A 23,714-nucleotide genomic window follows, 5' to 3' on the forward strand; every position below is an offset into this window, starting at 1 on the left:
AAGGTTGTAAAGGAAGATTATGTACAGGTGATAGGCAAGAAACTCAATGAAGTCGAGAATGACCCAGATGAGAAAAATAAAATAAAATAAATCATATAACTATGTAAGCTCAAAAAGACAAAAAAAACTTATATGATATCATTGATATGAAACTAAACAAACCGCACAATGCACACCAAAGACAAATAAAGAGATATAGATATGTCAAATCAAGACTATTATGTTAACGGACATAAAAATATTTGAGTGATATACTGTGTGTTTGAGTGTTGGGGGCAATCTTCAATATTTTAAGAATATTTATACTTAAAATTGTAATTATACAATATATAAGACTAATTTTTAAAACTTTTGGGGGGTGCGGTAGCCTCCCAATCTACAACACAGTTCCGCCTCTGAAGGGAACCACAATTTGTAATTTACAGTGAAAATAATTGGTGGTAGTTCTTATATATGGTAGTTGTAACAAATTTTTAGGGATTGTTTGGACACAGAAATGTGAGGGGGAAAAATAAATAAGCCCATACAGGCCCAACCACCAGGCCTAGCCCACCAAGATTAGAGACAATGGGACATGGGGGTCAGGGGAGTCATGGGGGTCAGGTGAGTCAGGGAGGACAAGGTGCCAAGGGGGTCAGAAGGATCATGGGGGACAGCACGCCAAGGGGGTCAAAAGGGTCATAGGGGACAAGGGCGTATGGGATGTCAAGGAGGGGGCGCACGCATGAAAAGGGATTCAGATAAATAGAGGAAAAGGTTCTCCTTCTCCGAGTCGGCTTCTTCTTCGTCTTCAGTTCTCCTTCTTCTTCTTCTACCTCTTCTACAACTAGAGAACAGAGAGAGCTCCATCGAATGCTTTTCTCCAGTAACTTTACATTCACATCATCATTGTACGGATAGACCATAAGAGACTGTAAACAAGAGTATTATAGTGAATTTCTCCTCTCCAAATGCCCGTGGACATAGGCATTATGTCGAACCACGTAAATCTATATGTTCATCTCTTTATTTCTTTGCACTTATGTTTTCCATTCACTGCCATAAAGGTATGCACATCTGCCGTACAGCCACATCGGAACACTACCGGGGACTCCAAACAACACAGAACGAGGCCCAGCAGTGGCACAACCCAGATGCGGAGTCGGCGGCGACCATGATGACGACCGGCGCCGTCTGATTCTTCTAGGTCGATCTCCGACCGCCTACTCTCCCACGACATGGTCCAATACAAACTGTATCCCCCCCATGCACTGGGCCAAGGCATGGCCCAGCTATGTCACGGACTAAGGGTTGCCGAGAAAGACTCCTGTGGTCCACCGGCATCTTCTGGCCACCCCAGTGGTGTCCCCAACACCCGCTGCTTGAACGTAGTGACCAACAACCATGCACCCAGGCGCACGTCACCATGCACACAATGAAGAGCTCACGGCCTCCAGCAGTGAGCAAGGCTACCCACCTGGTGGTCACTACGTGAACCGCCGGCTCTCTCAACCTAGCCATCAAGGCCCCGTCCATGGGTGCGATTCACTAACCACTCCGTGTGTACCTCGCCGTGTACACATGAGTGCTACGGCGGCACTAAGCCCTCCTCCACGGTCCCCCATCGGAAACCCTCAGCACAGCAGCTCACCTGCACGGCCCGGAAGTCATCAGCTCGGAGGACAAGGTGAGCATGGGAAAACACAGCTCGAGAAATCGCAACTACATTCACAACTCGGGACTCGGACACCATGCATATCTTGGGAACTCAAACACTGAGCCCTCCTCCACGGTCCACCATCGGAGCCCCTCAGCTCGGCAGCTCACCTGCATGAGCCCGGAAGTCACCCGTTCGGAGGACAATGTGAGCACGAGAAAACACAGCTCAAGAAATCACAACACGAAAGACACATCTGCAAGGAAGCGGCTCAGAAACACCTCGGGAGCAGCTTAGAAACAGCTCCAGCTCGATAGCCCATCCACACGGAAGCAGCTCCGCTAGGGAGCCCACCTGCACGAGGGCAACCCATGACAAAATTAGTAAACTCTAGTGTAGCAACAACTACAATAGCAGTAGTTTATCCAACCCGTCACCACTGAAATTCCCTTCTCCCACCCAATAGTTAGATGCTCCACCCAAAGTACTTTGTAAAAGCATCATTTAGCTACCATAGAAGCTTAAAGTAGGCATGGAATCAGCCCAAGTTACTGATATTAGTAGCCAAAAAACAGATAGTGTAACAAGATACAACATAGATACAGCATAGTTATTTCTTGTCCTCTTTTGATCCTTCATTGTTCTTCTTCACAAAACCTGAGCCATAGTCTATATATCATTCCTAGCCTTTAAATTTCCATGAGCAGCAAGAAAAAAGGGGAAAAATACACAATACAAATTAGTCCCGAAACACTTAGATAATTTCACCAATTCACTTCTTGTGATAGCTTGTATTCGGTATCTTTTTCACTTCTTCATCTTATTCTCTAGCGACTCATCTCCCTTCCTTTATGTAAACCATCATCTCACACCAAGTAAGTCATAGAAGCAAGGATACCAACCATGACAACAAGGGAAACAAGGAAACAACACTTAGTTCCAACTACAAGAAATTTCAAAAATTCCAGTCTTGTATTATTCTTTTGTTTTCTTCATTCTTTTCTATTTCCTGCACCTAGACACCTTGAATTCATGACCATAACCTACTTTTATTTTGTAAAAGACGATTGATTTAATTTGGACAGCATCATTTCCTTAGTAGGCTCATCTTTGCCCTTTTCTTAAATTGAGTTGGATATTAATGTTGTGATTACATAATTGTGTAGATGGTATTTGATGTCATGGGCTAGATTTTTAAGTGAAGTATGGCTGGAATTGAATATATCAAGATTGGTGAGCTGTATTAGATCTTAGGTGATAAAAAAAGGTAGGGTATATGTGTAAATTAGTTCGATGCATGCATTAGACAGATTTACCATATGTATTGTATAATCTGTCTTACGCATGAATATACAATGTTTAAGCCTTAAAATTGGCTTAAAGTCGTGTATTATGCTTGGTTTGGATTTTGATAAAGTGTTGGTTATCATATATGAATCGAGGAATGGATATATATATTGACTAAGATTGAATTTTGTAACTTTGTTCTAGTCATACTAGTCATACATTGGAATGGATGATTTAGTAGGAAGAGAACAATGAAGGTGATAGAGTTTGTCTTAACCTTTAAAGTATAAGAATATGAAGTTGAATGTCATGTGTTGGCCTATAAAGTGTAAAAAGGATAGTAAAAGAATGTATGAAGAATGTATTAGATAACTGAATTAGTCTAAGTGAAGGTAGTTTAAGTCAATGATAGTTTTATGCAAATTCTAAGTTTAAGTTGTATATGCCCTTGAAAAGGAAATAATGTTTAGTTATGAATGCATGTAGGTTGTCATCTGACACGCATATGAATGGACTGTATGAAATGAAATTGGCATGGAGTCTAAGTAAGTATTATGTTCATATGCTTCTAGAGCTTTCTAAATGATATGAAAAATGGAATGAAAAGTTTTTATGAAAAATGTTATGCAATGAAGGAAAATGAAAAGATGGTTTATGACAATATGCTAAAGTACTAATGTTATAAGGTATATGTATGTAATGACCTTCTTTGACAACCCATTTGTATACACATCAAGAATATGCATGTCAAATGAATGTTATATGTAATACTGTTGTCTTTATGTCCCATGAAATGCAATGATGATGTTTATGATCAAGGTTACGAAATGATGTTTAAATGATGCTATGAAATCATATTTAAATGTTGATGTTTATACTTATGCTATGAAATGATATTTTATGAAATGAAATGGAATGATGAATAGAAAGGAAAGGAAAATAAAAGAAATATAAGTAATGTTTTAATGTATGAACCTACATAACGGTCATAACTGATTGAATGATAGTATCAATGGACTGGGCAAATTGCAATGCTCGGTAAGTAGTACTGGTAGTACACCCAATGTTGTCCCTTGACCGAAAGGGATTCCGAACCTATGGCCACGAGCAAAATTCAGCTCTAAAAGATCACTAACCTCAACACACGGGGCTTAATAATATATACCAGCCAATGGTTTAGTTTCTTTATGAATGAATGTAAAAAGTATAGGAAATGTTTTATGAGCAATTATAATCTTTATAAAGAAAAAAACCCCACATTTTAATAGTTTCAAAGAAAAGAAATATTTTATGTAAATTCTGAAGAGGAATGATAAATATATGGATGAAAACCTATGTTTGTATATTTTTACAGTATAAAGTAATGCTTACTGAGTATTCGACTCATTTTATTTTTATGTATGCTCATTCCCTTCCAAGAACAAGATGAGGACAAATCGTCAGGACAGACATGGTCCAAATAAATGATAACAGAAGCCTATGCATATTTTATGTAATTTATTTAATGTATGAACTCGCATTTTGTGTAAAAACTTTATGATTTAATTTAATGAATTCCGTTGTAATTTCTCGTTTAAATTTACAAGATGGTTTTAATTTTAACTATAGAATCTTTTATATCCAGAGGAGGAAATGAACAGTTTTAAAAAGTTTAGTAATTCTCATCTCATTTTCTATAGTTATTTCTTAAAGTCTCATCACAAAGACGTGCATTACATTAATATTTGTAAATATTGGTTACATATGTATTTAGCAATTGGTTGTTGTATATAATTGTTTAATTTGACTAATGATGCTTGGTATCTCAAATTACAGTTGAGCCTTATGGTATCTAGTGACACTATGCCTTTGTTGGGGTCTGAATCAATCCCTAATGTGATGCATTTGGATAACTCTCTGCCTACAGCTAGTCCTCCTCATATTCGCTCTCCTATCAAAATATCTCGGAGTAGATCAAAAGTATGGTAGCATTTTACTAGGATTGAATACGAGGATCCCAATAAGCACAAAGTCATATGCAATTATTGTGGTAAGGTTTTATTATGTCATCCTAAAAAACAAGACACTTCATCCTTAAAGTACCATAATGACACATGTAAAGTCTTTCTCACTAGTGGGATTGGAAAGGATAGCCTCCAATAAAAAACCATTGGAGCTAGGAAGAAAGATGGTGGTGATGGTACAACTAATAGTCCTAATGTTGGATTTACCGAGTATAATTAATAGAAAATAAGGTTGGCAGTAATTAAGATGATAATTCTGGATGAGCTACCATTTAGATTTGTTGAATGTCAAGAGTTTAAAGAGATTATGGCTACGATTGAGCCTAGATTTTCAATCCCTTTTTGCATTACTATTATGCAAGACCGTTTGAAGTTATACATGCTAGAAAAGGACAACTTAAGGGACATGTTCATGACATTTGATTATAAGATTTGCATCACCACTAATTTATGGACATCCATTCAAAATCTTAACTAAATATGCATAACATCTCATTTTATTAATAATGATTGAAACTTGTTTAAGAGAATAATGAATTTTATAAAAAATTTTGATCATAGAGGGATGACAAAAGAAGGAGAAATCAAGTCATCCATATTTCAATGGAGGTATAAAAAAGATACTTACCATCACTGTCAACAATGCATCTTCCAATAAAATGGCCATTGATTATTTGAGGAAAATTGTCATACTTGGAAATTGTATGGTATTAGATAATGAGTTTGTGCACATAAGATATTATGCACATATTTTGAATCTCATTGTCAATGAAGGGTGGAAAGAAATTGATGAATCAATTATGAATATTCGAAATGCAGTGAAGTATGTGAAGTCTTCACCTGCAAGACTCGATAAGTTCAAGTTATGTAACACCCCTTCCAGCAGGCTAGAAATGTCATATACTTTCATAAATAATACCAGGCAAGAGATCTCATATTTTAATAAAATAAATATTTAATTCATAAAAATAATTATTAAATAATACACATTTTGAGAAATATGATCGAAGTCTGAATTGAAAAAAATATCTGTCATAAATTAACTAAAAAGCCTAGAATTAAATCAAACTGCTCCATCTAAACCTAACCCGCCTGCTCGTACTCATCCTCCTCACTTGGTTGGTTAATAACATAAAAGAACTAAAATGAATCAAAGACTTAGTAAGAAACTCATCATAACGTAAATATACTTAACATAAGATTTTTCATAAAATACTTTATGTTGAGAATTACAATCATGACTGTTCATAAATACGTTGATAACATGCATGACTTGAAAATATTTTTGGTATAATGACTTAGCTAGATTAACTGACTTGCCTAACTTGCCAACACACTTAACTCTATATGTAAAGTTGTGTATCGGTCCCACATCCTGTAGCCACAAGAGAATCGCTGATCTGATCCAATAATAATACTATGGTGGACCACGCTTGAGTTTGTGGTTTACACATCCACCCTGATTAAATTTGTACCATGCATCTGAAGAGCCATCTGATTAATATGGTCTTTATCTTACACTTGATCTTTTAAAAACTTACGTGTCTTATGCAACATGAGATGCATAATATATACATAACTATAATATGAGACATAAAACATGATCATGAATTTTGATGAATGACGTGTTTGTAGATGTCATAACATATATGGTACATAAACATTGGCTTCTAAAGAACTAACTTTAATAATAATATATAAATAATTAGCTAACGTATGCTAATTCTAATTAATGATCAATCTACTTATCTTGTAGTGTGGCTTTTGAATTTTTATTTCGTTGCTCGTCACCTATACGATGTACCGTACCCCATTAAATTTTCTAGAAGAGCGCATCATAAATTCTATTTAATTAAATTCATATTGTGAAGAATAATTTAATAATTATTTGTCATATACTAAACCTAATAATTACTAATGTTATTTAAAACTTATAATATACTTAATCTAATTCTATAAACTAACAGTGGAAAATATTCCATTCATAAATAGATTTAATAATACTTCAAATTCTTGTAAGTTATTACTATAATCTAATTTTTATTTAATACTTGATAATATAATTTTTAACTTTCATAAAATATATGTGTCACTTGCATAAAAACGAGAGTCCAAACTATAACAAGCTCACGTAAAGTCAAGACCAACGTAAAAGAAATCACTGCTCCGATGATTTAGAAGTAAGGGCAATAATGTAATATGGTTTTTAAATAGGTATGTGGGTTATGTTTACTGAAAAGGTTAGAGGACATTTTTAACTAGGTTAATCGGTTGAATTGGATTGGGCCGGACAAGTTTGATGCAGTATCGGCTCTTATGAATCAAAATCGATCTTAAATCGATGTGGTATTAGTTTTCATATTTTAAAAATTGGTTTAAATCGTACCGAACTTGTTCAGTTTGTAACCAGTCCAGTGCAGTATCGGTTCTTAAAAACCAAAATCGATCTTAAACCAATGCGGTATTCGTTTTCATATTTTGAAAATCTGTTTAAACGGCATATATATTTATAATTTATTATATTATATTATATATTATATATTAAATTGTTAATTGATATAACATAAAATTCTAATCTTATTATTCAAGTCTATTAATTTTATAACATAAAATTAATATAAGAAAATATTTTAGCCACAAAATGATTATACAAATGCAAACTCACAAATTAATATGACTTGATGCGGTAAATCAAATTGTAAAGTTACTTTTATTATAAAGTAGATCTAACGGATTCCACGAAACCATGTTAATTTGTGGGTTTACTTTGTATAATCTCTATGTGTCTGTAGCAGTTATCATTAATATAACATGTGATATAACATAAAATTAATCTTATAATTTTTAATATAATATTTGATATAACATATAAATTTTTAATCTTATAATATAAAATTAATATAACATAAAATTTTAATTTTAAACATAAACATTAATATTAAGTTACTAATATAAACTTACTTTTGATATATATATATATATATATATCAAGGATAAATACATTTTTGGTATAATAAATTATAATATAAATTCTTTTTATAAATAAATTTTTACACATTTGTTCATATATACTCATGTAAAAAGTCTAGAATTTATATAGATTATAGTTAATTTCAATACTATACTAGTATGTGTTAATTATTATAAAATAATCAATAATGTACTTATACTGTAATATAAATAGACTATTAGTTTAGTATATGTAAACATCATATTATTATTAATATAGATAATCCGTAAAATCGAAAAACCGAACCGGATTGAATCAAAATTGAAAAAACTAGAAATTCCGATTTTGATAGCGAATCGGTTCGGTATCGTTGCTTAAATTTTAAAAACCGATATATACCAATTTTGTTATAAGAAACGTACAAAATCAGACCGAACCAAATCTGACCGATTACACCTCTAAACATAGACATGATATCTGCTCTCATGATCATATTAATTCATTATGAGGATCTAAAACATTGCTGACCATATCCCACGCTCAGAAGGAATTAGTCTAAGTTTTTACCTACAACATTCATTATTGTATTTGTGGGAGAAAGATTTGAATTATTCATATTTGATTATGGTCAATCAAAGATTATAAAATTTTGATTGTGAAGTCTGAACTGGATCGAGCCAAAACAGATTGCATTATTCGAATCTAGTTTTTATACGTAAATTGCATAGGTTTTTTATAGTGACTTTGGATAGGTATTATTAAAACTAAATATAAGACACCTATTATAATAAAAGATAAAAAAGTATTTTAAAAAATAAATAAAAATATGTATTAATATAAGAGTAATACTAGATACAGTCATGAAATGCGCAAGCGTCGTACGATCTTTTTAAAAAATAATGAGATTCACTATTAAACATTTAGTTTTTTTTTTCATATAAATTATGTATTTATTTACTTTTTAAAAAAAATTGTATAGTACTTTTTGTACTTTACAATGACAAATATCATTTCTCTTGATAAAATAGGTAATAATAATAATAATAATAATAATAATAATAATATTTTATCAAAAATGCTATTTAGAAGCCTTCCCACTTTAACACATCCTGCACACCCTCCACCTCATCAACCTGTTATTGTCCATTTTACCCCTATTTAAAACTAATTGCTTTCTTTCTCCTCCATTTGCTTTCAAACAATGGCCAGCGGCTCATATTTCGTGCCTTTCTACTTCCACCCAGGGCCGGCCCTCACGTTAGGCCAATTAGGCAGGCTCCTATCGGAAGAAAGCGACTCAAAAAAGATTACTGTTATATCTATAAATAAATTATATAAAAATAATTTTATAAATTAATATAATTTTATCTGATCATTGGATCTATTTTATAATAAAAATAATTTTATAATCTAACGAATCACATCAAATCACATCAATTTGTAAAATTATTTTTATATAATCATTTTATAGTTAGAGTATTTTCTTTCAAAAAAAATCTTAGACTCTTAAGTATAATTTTTTTAAAAGAAAAAAATATCTAATTAAAAAAATTAATGAACCCAATAAGAGAACCTCCAAATATATCACTAAAAATATTTCACATAATAATTATTTCAAGTATTCTCCTTCTAAGAATACATTTTTCTTTTTCCATTATTAGTTTCATATATAATGTTAAAATTACAAATATCAAAATCTAATTTTCAATTGTTCATAAAATTTTTTTGTATGATCATTTGAAAAGACAAGGGCCTACTTTTTTCCAAATGTATAGGTTATTTATAGAACTTTATTGACAATAATGATTATAATTACTTTTAGGGCTCTTTTATATATTAAGAATATTTCAGAATATTTATAAATAGTAGTGAAATAATTTGAATTAAGATAGTTTTTATTAAATTTTAAAAAATGAGAAAAAAAATTGAATTTAAAAATATTTGAAAATAGTTAAGAACAATTGTGTTCCCAAACGACCACTAAGGATCTAATGCATGTCTTATAAAAGTAAATTTGATAAAATAATCTCTAAATCTACAATTTTTTAATAAAAATTAAGTCGTTTATTAATTGAAAAAATAGTATAAAATCTTAATCAATAATTTTACTTTACAAACGATTAGAATTATTTTTAAATAAAAATGAAATGTAAAAATTAAAATTAAAATTATTTTATTTTTTAAAATTAAAAAAAAAAAAAAAACCCTAAATAAAAATCTTAGCCTCAGCCGCCCTCCTTCCACCTTTGGTTTTCCTTCGGCCCTTCGTCACCATATAAATTGATGAACACAATACAGAAACTTGCAGTTAATCGAGAAAGAAAGGATCCATCTCTTTTCTTTGTGACGATGCAATCTGTGCAAATTGTATTAGTTGGTGATTTTTTCAGTGGAAGTAAACGGTTTGTTAATGGGATTTAATGGTGGGTTGTCGCGAATGTGAGATCTGGTGCGTTACGGCCTTGGATAAATTCTCTGTCGTGATTTCTTTTTCCTGTTTCTTTTAGGGTTTTTGCGATTGGGTTTGGGTTTTGCTAGTGGGTTTTCTTGTTCAAATTCATGAACAACTTGCGATTGGGTTTGCGTTTTGCTGGGAGAAGGAGATGCTATTGAAGAAGTTGGACGGAGGAGAACGTGAACTTGAAGGATTTGGGAGAAGGAGCCGCTAGAGGGAGGGAAGAATAAAGCATTAGCAGTCAAATAACTTTTTTTAAAGAATAAATATAGATAGAAGTTATTATTATTTTGTATACATGATGAGGTATCATTTATACTATACATCTCTTTAAGTGAGTGTTAGAAACAATCAACTAAAAGTAGTTACGCAGTAAGTGCAAAGTATGTACTAGTGACTTCTCTCTAACATTACTTAAAATAATATATAATTTTATTTTTTTATTCTCATGAAATATGAAGATAAAAATATAAAATTACATACTTTTAAGTAGTATACAGAATATAAAATTTATATCTAAAACTTTTCTTTATTATTATATAAAATAAAATGACTAATTCAAAGTAAGATTTAAATTTTGAATAGATAGCCAAAAGTCAAAAAATGACACATTTGCATGATCCAATACTAAATACTAATAATAATAAAAACAAATATAAAATTTGACTAAAATCACATGTCTTATATTTTGCCTATTTTATTTATGAGAGATTTTTACATTGAATTATTCTTCTATTAATCAAAATAATAATAATAATTTAATAATAATAATATTTTTTCTTAAATGATGTTTCCTATTTTGCAAACGGACACTTGCGCCCCGTCACCGCACCACCAACCCAAGTCTCAACTCTTCGGCCTGCCTGGATGCAGCAGGTTCAACTCTTTGGCCTGCGTGGCAATTTGTTTTGGCTGGGAAATGATATTTTCCAACGTACTATAAATATATATATATATATATAATCTGCTTTGCTTTATTCTTCCATATTCTTCTTCCTTCTCTTCTTCTCCAGTCCTCTTCTCTCCATTTCCGCTGTTTTGGTATCAGAACAGCGGAAATGGAGAGAAGGGGACTGGAGAAGAAGAGAAGGAAGAAGAATATGGAAGAATAAAGCAAAGCAGATAAATATGCACAATTAAAGGCAGGCGGTTGAACCGACCATATGCATGGATGCATTGCAAAATAAAGAAAATAATACAGATAATATGAAAATAAACATATTCATAAACTTTTAATATGATTACAAAGTTTATGGCACAAGGTAGAGCAAGATTTGCTCTTGGGTAGTAAGGGTAAATAGGCAGAGAATAAGATCCCAGATATTAAACCTACTGATATTTATAAAACCACTTGGTTTAAAAATACTTTTTTGAATACTTTGAATGTTCGAACAGTCGAACAAACCTATAGTATATCTAAATCCCAAGAAAAATGTTATCTCCTCAATGAGAAAGATATTTTAAAATATAAAACTCAGGGATTTAAATATATTCACATAGGTTCTGTGCAAATTGCTGCTAAACCTTTAACAAGATTAGGCATCAATGCTTCTGTTCTTTTTTGTTTAAGAGATGGCAGATTCCTCGGATTTGAGGATAGCATTCTCGGAATGGTCCAATCTTCTTTATCAGAAGGACCAGTCCATTTTGATTGTTTTCCAAATATTACTTTAGCTTTAACTGAGAACCATATTTTGAAATGTTTGATCTTAAATATTTTAACTTCTGGATATCACATGATTGAAGGAAGTAAACCTCTTGCTTTAATTTTCAGGATTTATTATCGTCTTTTAAAAACGAATTTAGATCCAAAAGCTATTGCAAAACCTTCTGGAAAGCATACTCTACTGATCCAGAGTAGCTCTTCAGATGTGGATATTAAAATTCCGAAAAGGATTTATTGGGATAAGATTTCTCTCCCTAATGAATGGATTTTGGAACAAGAAATGCCCTTGCCTCCAAGGAATATTGCTCCGGATGCTGGGGTTGACATCATCCAGCAATACCTCAATGGAGATGTTAAAATTTCTTTTGATAAATCTGAAACCTCCAGTAGTAGAAGAATAAATTCTTTTGCTGGTTCCAGATCTAGTTTTGTTGGTCCTGTTCAGAACAATCCAAGAAAGGATATTAATTTCCATCAATTTCTTGAGAATTCTGTAAGAACAGTCCAACCTGTTGTTAAACCTGCTTTAAAAATGAAAGGAATTTCTACTTCCTCTCAAGTTACTTCTGCTTTTTATTCAGCAAAAGCAGAAACTGGTTCATCACAAAACCAGAACATAAATGAAGAAGCAGACAAAGAAGATACGTCTTCCATGTCACCAACTGCTTCAGATATGCAAGCCCCTGTTGCACCTGTTTTTGCACCTGTTCATCACAGTTTAAATGTTTTGAACAAATCTTTTGAAATTGATTTACCCGCTTTGTTAAAAGATTTTACTTCCTCTGAAAACAAACAAAGGCGAAAAGCCTATGTTGCAAAATTTTCAGATTTAGAAAAACAACGTGTTAAACGCAAATGGAAGGAAGAGATGAATAGGCTTCAACAGCATATTTCTCTCCTAGATTTTGCAGAAAATACTTATGTTTCAAAAAACACGTTGAATGTTGTTAAAAATGAATTTGTCAATGAAGAAGGAAGGACTGTGATCCAATCCAGTCACCCTCCTTTGGAGACTGTAGTAATCCCTTTTAAAGGTTCGGAAGTTATTGCTTCCCCTTTCAAACTATCTGATACTATTGTTTCAAAAGATCCAGAAAAGGACAAGATTCTGAAATAAACAAAAAAGATTATTTCTCAAAATAATTTTGCGAATCTTGCTCTTCGAACGATTGGAGAACAATTGGATCGGATTGAAGAAAAGGTGGAGAAACCTGTTTTTACTTCTCCCCCTATTTTTAAAAATGATCATCCTTTGGTCTTCCCTAAAGATCAGCCAAAGAAAAAGATTGAAAAACCTTTGATCAGTCTTCCTGAAGAAAGGCCAAAAATTGATTTTAAAAATCTACAGGCCACAAATTTAGACAAAATTGATCAATTGTTAGCTGACCTAAAGAAAGAACGACCCTCTACTAGTACTCTTAACAGTAATGGTGAAGGATTTGCTCTTGAAGAAACTTCGGAAGAATCTTCTAAAGAAGAATCCTCTGAAGACAAGGATATTGATCTTATTGAAAAGAATTTTCAAAACCTGGAAATAGCCAGATTCTCTTCAAAAGGACCCAAACCAATGAGTCTGACGAAAAACTGGTACTCCAGACCTACACCTCCTGATTTACAGTTTGAAGAAAAAGTTTTTCAAAACCAATCTTCTTACTCTGCTGACAAAGTTTACGAATGGAATATAGATGGATTCTCTGAACAAGAAATCATCAATACCATGAGTAAAATGTCAATGGTTGCTAATGCTTATATCAACAATAACATTAGACAACCAGATATTGTTATAATTTTAACTCAAGGTTTTACTGGAGTTTTAAGAAACTGGTGGGATAAGTACCTAACCAGTGATGCTAGGGAAGCCATCCAGCATGCAGTAAAATGCAATAAGGAAGGTCTACCTATTTTTGATGAAGCTATTGGGATGGCACATCCTGATAGTATCAACACTTTGATTTTTACTATTTTAAAACATTTTATTGGAACACCATCTAATATAACTAGTCGCGTAAGCGATCAGTTGAATAATCTCAGATGTCATCAGATGTCAGATTATAGGTGGTATCAAGATGTTTTTATTTCTCGAGTAATGCTTCGTGACGACAGTCAAAAGCCTTACTGGAAAGAGAAATTTATTGATGGATTACCTCGACTATTTGCTTATAAAGTCAATGAAGAACTTACTGATGCTGATGGATTACTTAACTACGAGGAATACACCTATGGTGATATCTTCAGTGTTGTTAAGAAACTTGGCATTAGTATGTGTCATGATCAAAGAATGCTTCGTGAACAGATGAGAAATAGTAAGAAGGCCAAATACGAAATGGGCACTTTTTGTGAACAATTCGGTCTTTCTAGTATTGCTCCATCTAAAAGAAAGCATAAAATTACTAAACCTCATGGTGGTTTCAGGAGAAAACCCCGTGATGAATTTTATAAGAAATCTTATAAAAAACCATTTACCAAATCTTTTCCAAAGAAAAGGAATTCCAAAGACTCCAAAAATGATTCTTCTGGAAAATGTTATTTATGTGGCAAGACTGGGCATTTTGCTAACAAATGTCCCAAGAAGGCCAAAGCTTTTAAAAAGAAACTTAGCCAGATGGATATTAATCCCAATGATAGAGAAGAACTGATTCGACTCCTAGAAACAGATTCGTCTTCATCATCGAAGATTCTTGAGTACAGCTCTAGTGATTCAGAATATCACTCTGAAGCTTCAACTCCTAATCCCTCTGACTTAAAGCTAGGTTGCAATTGTAATTCTGTTTGTTGTAAACCTCCTAGTAAGACAATCAATGTCTTAACAAAGGAGGAAGAAGAAGAGAATCTTTTGCTAACCTTGATCTCTCAAATTACTAACCCTGAGCTTAAAGAAGATTATCTTCTAAAGCTAAAGAAGGTAATACTCCGAAAGGATCCTAAACCTTCTAATCAAAGGGTTTATTTTCAAGAAACTTTGGAAAGATTTTCAAAGAAAAAATCCAAGGATATTTCTGTTTCTGATTTACAATTTGAAATAAATTCTGTCAAAAAAGAAATTATAGATCTCAGATCTGAAATAAACAACCTCAAATCTGAGAACGAAGTTTTAAGACAAGAATTTTTATTAATCAAGATTGACAAACAACTTGATCAAGACATTCCTTCTGATAATGAGCAAACTGAGGCTGGTTCTAGTCAACAGGGTTCACCTACCGACAACCAGATTTGTTTAATTCGTCATACTATTCCTCCTAAATGGTTTTCACGAGTTAATATCATTGTTGCTCATGATTTTCAATTCTCTGTTGTTGCTATGATTGATTCCGGATCAGACTTGAATTGCATTCAAGAAGGACTCATTCCTAGTAAATATTTTAAAAAATCAACCGAAAGATTATTCTCGGCAAATGGCTCAAAGATGACCATTAATTATGAGCTCAATAATGCTCATGTTTGCCAGGATAATGTTTGTTTTCGGATTCCCTCTGTTTTAGTCAAAAATATGTCTGACAAAGTGATTTTGGGAATCCCTTTTATCTCTTCTTTATATCCTTTCATGACTGAGAAAGACGGTATTACTACCGACCCTTTTGGTCAGAAAGTAAAGTTTCACTTTGCTTCTCGTTTTGAAATTGATTCGGATAAGAGCAAGAAATCTTTGTTTTTAGCAAAACAAAAACATTTGAATTTCCTCCAACAGGAAATCAAGTACAAAAATATTTCTGAACAATTATCCAATTCTATTTTAATTTCAAAAATTGATGATTTTAACAAACGTTTAATTACAGATGTTTGTTCTGATTTACCCAATGCTTTCTGGTATAGGAAGAAACACATAGTTTCTCTCCCATACATTAAAGGGTTTAATGAAGCCAATATTCCAACAAAAGCTAATTCTATTCAGATGAATAGCAAGACGCTGGAATATTGTCAAAAGGAGATAACTGATCTTCGTAATAAAGGCATTATCAGGAATAGCAAGTCACCTTGGTCTTGTCCTGCTTTTTATGTCCAGAAAAATGCAGAACTAGAACGTGGTACCCCTCGTCTAGTCATCAATTACAAACCCTTGAACAAAGTCTTAGAGTGGATTAGGTACCCTATTCCCAATAAGCAAGACTTAATTCATAGGTTGAGTGATGCTGTAGTCTTCTCCAAATTTGACCTTAAGTCCGGTTTTTGGCAAATCCAAATAGCCGAGTCAGATAGGTATAAGACTGCTTTTGTTACCCCTTTTGGTCACTTCGAGTGGAACGTCATGCCTTTCGGCCTTAAAAACGCTCCCAGTGAATTCCAGAATATCATGAACGATATTTTCAATTCGTTCTCTACTTTCACCATCGTTTATATCGACGATGTTCTTGTTTTTTCCAAATCTATTGATGAACATTGGAAACATTTGCAAACGTTTCTTGACATCATTAGATTCAATGGCCTTGTTGTTTCGGCAACAAAAATTAAATTATTTCAAACCAAGATTAGATTCCTTGGTTATGACATCTCTGAAGGCAAAATCAGGCCAATCCAAAGAGCCATCGAATTTGCTGACAAATTCCCTGATGTCATCCTTGATAAAAAACAATTGCAGAGGTTCTTAGGATCTCTCAATTATGTTGCTGATTTCTACAAGGATATGAGGAAACAATGTCGTCCTTTGTTCAAACGACTTCTTTCTAATCCTCCTCCTTGGACAGAAATCCATACTAATTTAGTAAGGAAAATTAAGGCACATGTCAAAACTCTTCCGTGCCTTGGTATCCCTACTTCTGATTCATTCAAAATCGTGCAGACTGATGCCTCAGACATTGGTTATGGTGGCATTCTGAAACAATGCGTTTCACCAGGTTCATCCGAACAAATTGTTCGCTTCCATTCTGGAACCTGGAATCCTGCACAAGAAAAATATAGTACTATTAAAAAAGAAATTTTGGCTATAGTACTATGTATATCTAAATTTCAATCTGACATTTTAAATCAAAAATTTTTTGTCAGAATTGACTGCATGTCTGCAAAATTTGTTTTAGAAAAAGATGTTAAAAACATTGCATCAAAACATATTTTTGCACGATGGCAAGCTATTTTAAGTGTTTTTGATTTTAATATTGAATATATCAAAGGCACACAAAATTTTATCCCTGACTTTCTCACCCGTGAATTTTTGCAAAAACCTCACCATGGCTAGCAAAAAGAAACCCCGAGAGAGAGAGAAAAAGGTGAATCCACCACCTCCAATGCCCAGTATAAACCTCATCAAGAATGAGGCTGGACCTTCTGCTACCACTAGTGCAGTTTCTACAGCACTAGATATTGCTAACAGGTTCCAGCCACTTGGCAAGCCTGTTCAACCCCAGACTTTCTCGTCTGCGGTAACTACTACTTTTGACCCATATGCGAAAGCAATTGAGTCAAAACCCATCCCTATTACTCCTCAATTTTTCCTCCCCAAAGGAAAAGCTGAGTATTTGAAAAAGAATTTTGTTTCCTATCTGTTTCATATCGAGCCCAATAGCACGATATATACAGATGCTTTCAAAATTTCTTCTTCTTACTTTCCTCCTCTTTTTCACTGGATTCCTGAAGATTTTTCAAAAAATCTCCAGTTTTACTCCAGTATTTTAATTCAAACAAATTCCTTGGTGATCAAGCCTATTCCTGACAAGGTTGATGCCAAAAAATTGATTTATCACAGTGCCTATTTTCATCGAGTCATCACCCAAGCAGAATGGGGACCCTTTCCATCTTCTACTAAACGACTTGACCTAATAGACACTCATGTTTCCTATTTTGACTATATTGATGCTTGGAAGCGCTTCATGTTCTTCCAAACTCCTGCTATGGACCATTCATGGTTCTTTTGTTTTGATAAACATTTTAAAGGAAATTTTCCTCTTTGGTTCATCCAATGGTGGAACCAATTTGGATATATTCCTGAAAATCTTCCTGGTGAGCTCTTAAAAGCTTATCAACATTTTTCTACTAAAGTTGGTCCAACCCTGGATCATCACTCCAGAAAATTTCACCATACTTTGCTTTTCTGTAAGAAGTACCACTTCCCGTGGATCTTCAAATGGAACTATGAAAGAAATGGTGATGTAATGACACGAATCTATTTCACAAAATGGTGGGATAAATTCGCCCATAATCAAAAAATTGTTGACCTGCTGATCAAAGATTTTCTCCAGTCTGCTCCCAATTTGCAGAATATTAAGGAATTTCCACAGATCATGTCTACACCATCCAAAGCACCTGAATATCCACTGTTAATTCAGGCCCCTACTTCTCCAACAAAATCTGGGGGGGTAAAGGATAAGGATAAGGACAGTTCATCCAGCAAATCCTCAAAGTCCAAGAAGAAAACAGATTTACTCTTCGACAGACTTAATAAAAAGGATTTAATCAACATTTTAAAAGAAGAATTATCAAAGTCTCAAAGCAAAACTGAAGATGATTCAGATACTGCATCAGAGGCTTCATACAGCAATTTCTTCGGTAATTCCGGTTTCGTCGGAATCGACACAGATGAAGAATAATTGCTACCTACTACCTGGCAGAAGATCCCACTTCTGTCAACTACTACTTGAGTTCAAAGAAGACCGGACCCACCAGTCTCCTTTAAGCTTTGTCATTTTGTGCCGAAAGCAGCTCAGCCGCCAGACGCAATGATGACACCCGTGGTTAAACAGTACCAACACTGTTCACTCACGGATTTACTTTTCCTTTTACTTACCCGTGCTTCAATAGTAATTGACAGCTGTGAGTCACGGATCTCATGTAAACAGGGACTCCTTCATCTATAAAAGGAGAACCTCATTTCATTTCTAGGCAGAGACCATTTTAGCGAAAACAATCTTGTAAGTTATCAATTATTCTCTGCCTATTTACCCTTACTACCCAAGAGCAAATCTTGCTCTACCTTGTGCCATAAACTTTGTAATCATATTAAAAGTTTATGAATATGTTTATTTTCATATTATCTGTATTATTTTCTTTATTTTGCAATGCATCCATGCATATGGTCGGTTCAACCGCCTGCCTTTAATTGTGCATATTTATCTGCTTTGCTTTATTCTTCCATATTCTTCTTCCTTCTCTTCTTCTCCAGTCCCCTTCTCTCCATTTCCGCTGTTTATATATATATATATATATATATATATATATATATATATATATATATATATACTAGGTAGGGAACAACGTGCTTTGCACGTTGCCTAATTGAGTGAAACACTTTTTCTACAAAAATGATATGGTTTAATAAAAATGATTAATGAATACAATCAAATGATAGTGACAAGGTGAACCAAACAGAAATAAATGGCTCAGATAATATAACTCACTTCTGATAATTCAAATCATTTATCTGAAATTTAAGGGTAAAGGCATGTCTCTTAGAGCACTCTCATTGAAATAGCTAAATTAAAGTATATTTTTGATGAATGTAAGATGAATTTTGCTTTTAATTATTCCATTTATATAAGTCTCCACATTGGAATAGCCATTTTTTCATTATATGATAATAAAATAATATAAGATGAATTTAATTTTGACTATTCACATCAAATCTCCACATTAGATTATCCATTTATTCATGAGTAATTAATAATTTCAAAAATATTTTAATTATTTTAATTATGAAAATATTTTATTTTATCATATTTTACTATTCATAATATTATATATTAATCATATTCTAATTAAATTTAAATTTTAAAAAAATTATATTTTTTCAATTGTCATTTAATGCTATAACAACAAATGTCTAATTAAACTTATCTAAAATTCTATATAAATGTCTTAATTTACAAACCAATCCAATATTTCCCATCTAACTATATTTTTTTTTTTTACCAAATTTTCTTCCACCATATAGTTTTTTTACCAAAATACATTCAGGTGGTTCCCACAAAATACATTCAGGTGGTTTCTACAAAATACATTGTTTCCACAAAATACATCTATGTCAATCATCCACAAAAGGAGCACAAAAGAGTCATCTAAAATGACTGCTGCCCAGTCACATAGTGGCTGCCCAGTAACATATTTTCAGCATATGTGACTAGGCAGCCACTAAAATCACTATGTGAATGTGAAGCTTGGACCAGAACATTATCATCTATGCTATTGAACGGGGTGCTGCCTTCCTCATGTCCACCACTTTGTAAGAGGGTGGTGAAGAAATGATTCTCATCAAATGGTGCAGCCATCCTTCATTGTATTATAAGGATAACGAAAAACATGAGTCGTTTATGGTTTACATGCACTGACAATTGGTACTCAACAAGCATTTTTTATATAATCTATGAAACTTAGTAGCTGCATGTGTAAAAAAAAAAAAACAGATTCTTCCATCCAAACTAGTAGCTGCATGTGTACAAAAAAAAATCTATCAAGTATGTTCTTCCATCCATTTACACTAAATCAGCACAATGCATTTCCAGGAATCTTTTTTTTTTTTTCTAACGTAGAGGTAGCATGCTATGCAATGCAATAGCAACCAAACAAGCAAGTTTACCAATTAAACAATCTGAAGAACCAAACAAGCAACTAAATTTCTTTGGTGTGCTGTTTCTTAAGAGAAGGTTTCATGTCGTCCAGTTGGTTTGGTATCCCGTTGTTTCTGTCAAAATCAATTTATTATATGAACCAATGATATGTCCCTCTTCTCTAGCTAAACCAAAATCTGCAAGTTTAACTGTTTTATGGTCGGCAGTCAACATCAAGTTTTCTATGAAAGGGAAAGGAAATGAAGTCATCAGAATTTTGCTTAATCCTAGATTCATCAGGGCTTTGCTGCCTATTTCTATGAATAAAATTTCTTGATTACCTATATATATATATATAAAAAACAAAAAGATTCATCAGGAAGCAGATACACTTGAGGTGTTTTAAATTACTAATGATTCACCTTACGATTTGGTTACAGCTTTACAGCACAGTCACGCTAAGGCACGAAGATAAGAAGCATTACAATCACAAGGTGGATGTACATAGAGATGTAATCGTGCTGTGGGAGCTCATAAACAGAGATGTGGGAGCTCATAAACAGAGATGTAATCCTCAACCCGTAAATTTACATGCAACCCGTAAATTTACACAAACAGATTTGTAATCCTCAAGATACACAAACAGATAAATCCATCCACAGTCAAAGATTAGGGTTTCGAGAGGAGGAATGCGAGGGACAGCAAGGTGCGGAATAAAGTTAGGGATCATCTTCATTATCGAATTTTATACATGAAAAGAGATTATCTTACCTTCGGAGAAGCAGATCGGCGAGAGAAATTTGGGGTTTTTAGTCGTTTCCGTCAAGAGCAGGAGTGCGGTGGCGCGGTGGTGCTGTGCCGTTGTTGCCGACGAGACGTGGGGTGGTGGTGCAGTTGTGGTGCAGTGGTGGGTCTCTATGGTCGACTCGGGGTCTTGGTGCGAGAAGCTTCTGGATTTTGCGAGCGAAATGAGAAAGCCGTGGGTTTTGCGAGGGAAAGGAGAAAACTCGGGAAGGGACCGTAGATGCAGACGTCTGGAGAGAGAAATAAATAATATAAAAGTGATTTGATGAATGAATAGTGTGTTCCAAATTTGGAAATTAATTTAGACTTTACTGTAGCTATATTCCAAATATTTGGAATATAGCTAATTCAATGTGAGGGATTTTATCATCTATTAGCTAAATTCTCATTGGATTTAGCTTTTAGCTAATCCAATGAGAATGCTCTTAAGGAGTTCAAAATAAAGCCTATATGCCACCGATCATGATTGTCGGTGCATAATGACCCTGTACAAAAGTTATCTCCGTGAATGTGATTGCCAAAAACAAGATAGTTGAACAAAAAAAATAAGGTCACGCACACATATACCTATACAACACACATAAATATATATATATATATATATATATATATATTACACACAGTTACGCGTCGAGAGAGAGAGAGATCTTGAGGTATAAAGAAAGGAAATGAGTTCCCTGATTTTGTCCATTATAACATACATGTACCATGTACAATATCATCTTGTCAAATGGAAATGAGTTTGTTATAGGTTTTTCTTCTCTACCAAATTAAGTTTTCATTGATTTCTTACACAAAATACGAATTATCAAACTTCAAAGGGTCAGTTGTCCAAGGTAGACTTTCGAATCCTGATCTCTCCTTGTGTGCCTTTCCTTAAAGAAACAAAATGAAAGACAAATCATATAGATGATATGAATTAAAAAAAAAAACTTTTCCTCACAAATAGTTCAATCTTTGGAGAACTTTACCAATGTGTGGCCTCCAGACAATGCCACAATGTCCTTGTCAGATAAGCCCATGCGATAAAAGACATCTCTTAAATGCTTTGCACCTATAACAAAATGGGACAAGAAGTGAATATATTGTTCAACATCCCATCTGTTATGTGTTTTCCATTACCATGAAATAGACTGTCCCGTGTCAATTGCTCCAATATGTGCATGTACAGATCAAACTCGGAGTAAAGAAACTTATACATCAGCCACAGAAGAACCAAGTTTTTTCCAATATTTATCATACATAAGCATCGTGATGGATAGCTTAGCATATTTATATTCACTTTTAACAATCTTCAAGGAAGAGATATAAAACCTATACTTCATTCAATCATCATAAATCAAACAGCAAACTGGGGTAGCTTATGTTTCATAGGAAATCACCCATAAAAACTAAAGCAACTTGGTTAATAACATACCTTGTCTGGCATCAGGAAGGCACCCTTCTTCAAGAGATTCCAATGAATCCTACTTGAGGTTAAGAAAGTTAAAAAAGAGTACGGATCATGGATAGGTGCTATAGAAATTCTTCCATGAATATACCTTCCTTCTTGGAACAAAGTCAATAGAGGGGTCCAGTGACTTCCACTGCAACAATGCCAGCAAGCTAAAAATCCAAAACGCAGTTGAAGATGAGCTAAATCTGTAAGACCACGTAGTTGAAGACAAATGTATGCTTCTCGAAATAGAATCGTAACCTGGTAGAGATCGGCATATGTAATCTTTGGATGTTTAGACTTTACTTCTTCTGACATCAAAATGAAGAAACAAACCCAGGATCAGTGAGAAGACAAACCAATGCAAAATTAGGTGCAAAATATCAATTCATTTCCCTGGAGAACAAACTAAGCTCTAAACTTCTTGACCCACCCGTAATCAGATTTGCTAAACTATATTACACATTAAGCTGTAAAAGCTCACCGCAGAATCCAACAGCGATTTCCAAACCAACATTTGCACTATGTTTCAACTCCACGCCACTCCTGATTGAGCCATTAGGACCTCCAGTCTTTGTTTTGGCATCATAGGTCCCATCATTATGCCACCTGTCCGAGCATTATGCATGGTTAATGTCCTGTACCATACGCTTGCGTGCATGCTTAAGATCAATCATAACGTTTTAACATAGCATGCCTAAATAGTTAATTCTTTGTTTTGTCAATCAGCAATGGTGAGAAGATCATAAAAGAAGAAAAATTGCAACTTTCCAAGATTACGGCAACAAGAAGCAGGAGATTTTCAATTTTTATTTCCATTCTCTCTTTTCGTAGTTTTCTCGGGAATGAAATGGGGATTACATTGCTAAAGCAGAGCAAGAGAGAGAGAGCCTTTACGCTAAATGGAGCATTATAGGAGCGCATTGCTTGCTGTAGATGAGAGCGCAAAGGTCTTGACGAGCCTTGCCGATTTCCTTGCGGTAGTCTGCATCAACTACTGGTGCAGCCAT

General features: G+C 33.7%; 1 pseudogene; it reads right to left on the reverse strand.

Moving 5' to 3' along the window:
* Positions 1-22,058: 22,058 nt before the first annotated feature.
* Positions 22,059-23,714, reverse strand: LOC118344222 (annotated as a pseudogene).

The sequence above is a fragment of the Juglans regia genome, chromosome 13, assembly GCF_001411555.2.
Source record: "Juglans regia cultivar Chandler chromosome 13, Walnut 2.0, whole genome shotgun sequence".
Lineage (NCBI taxonomy): Eukaryota > Viridiplantae > Streptophyta > Magnoliopsida > Fagales > Juglandaceae > Juglans > Juglans regia.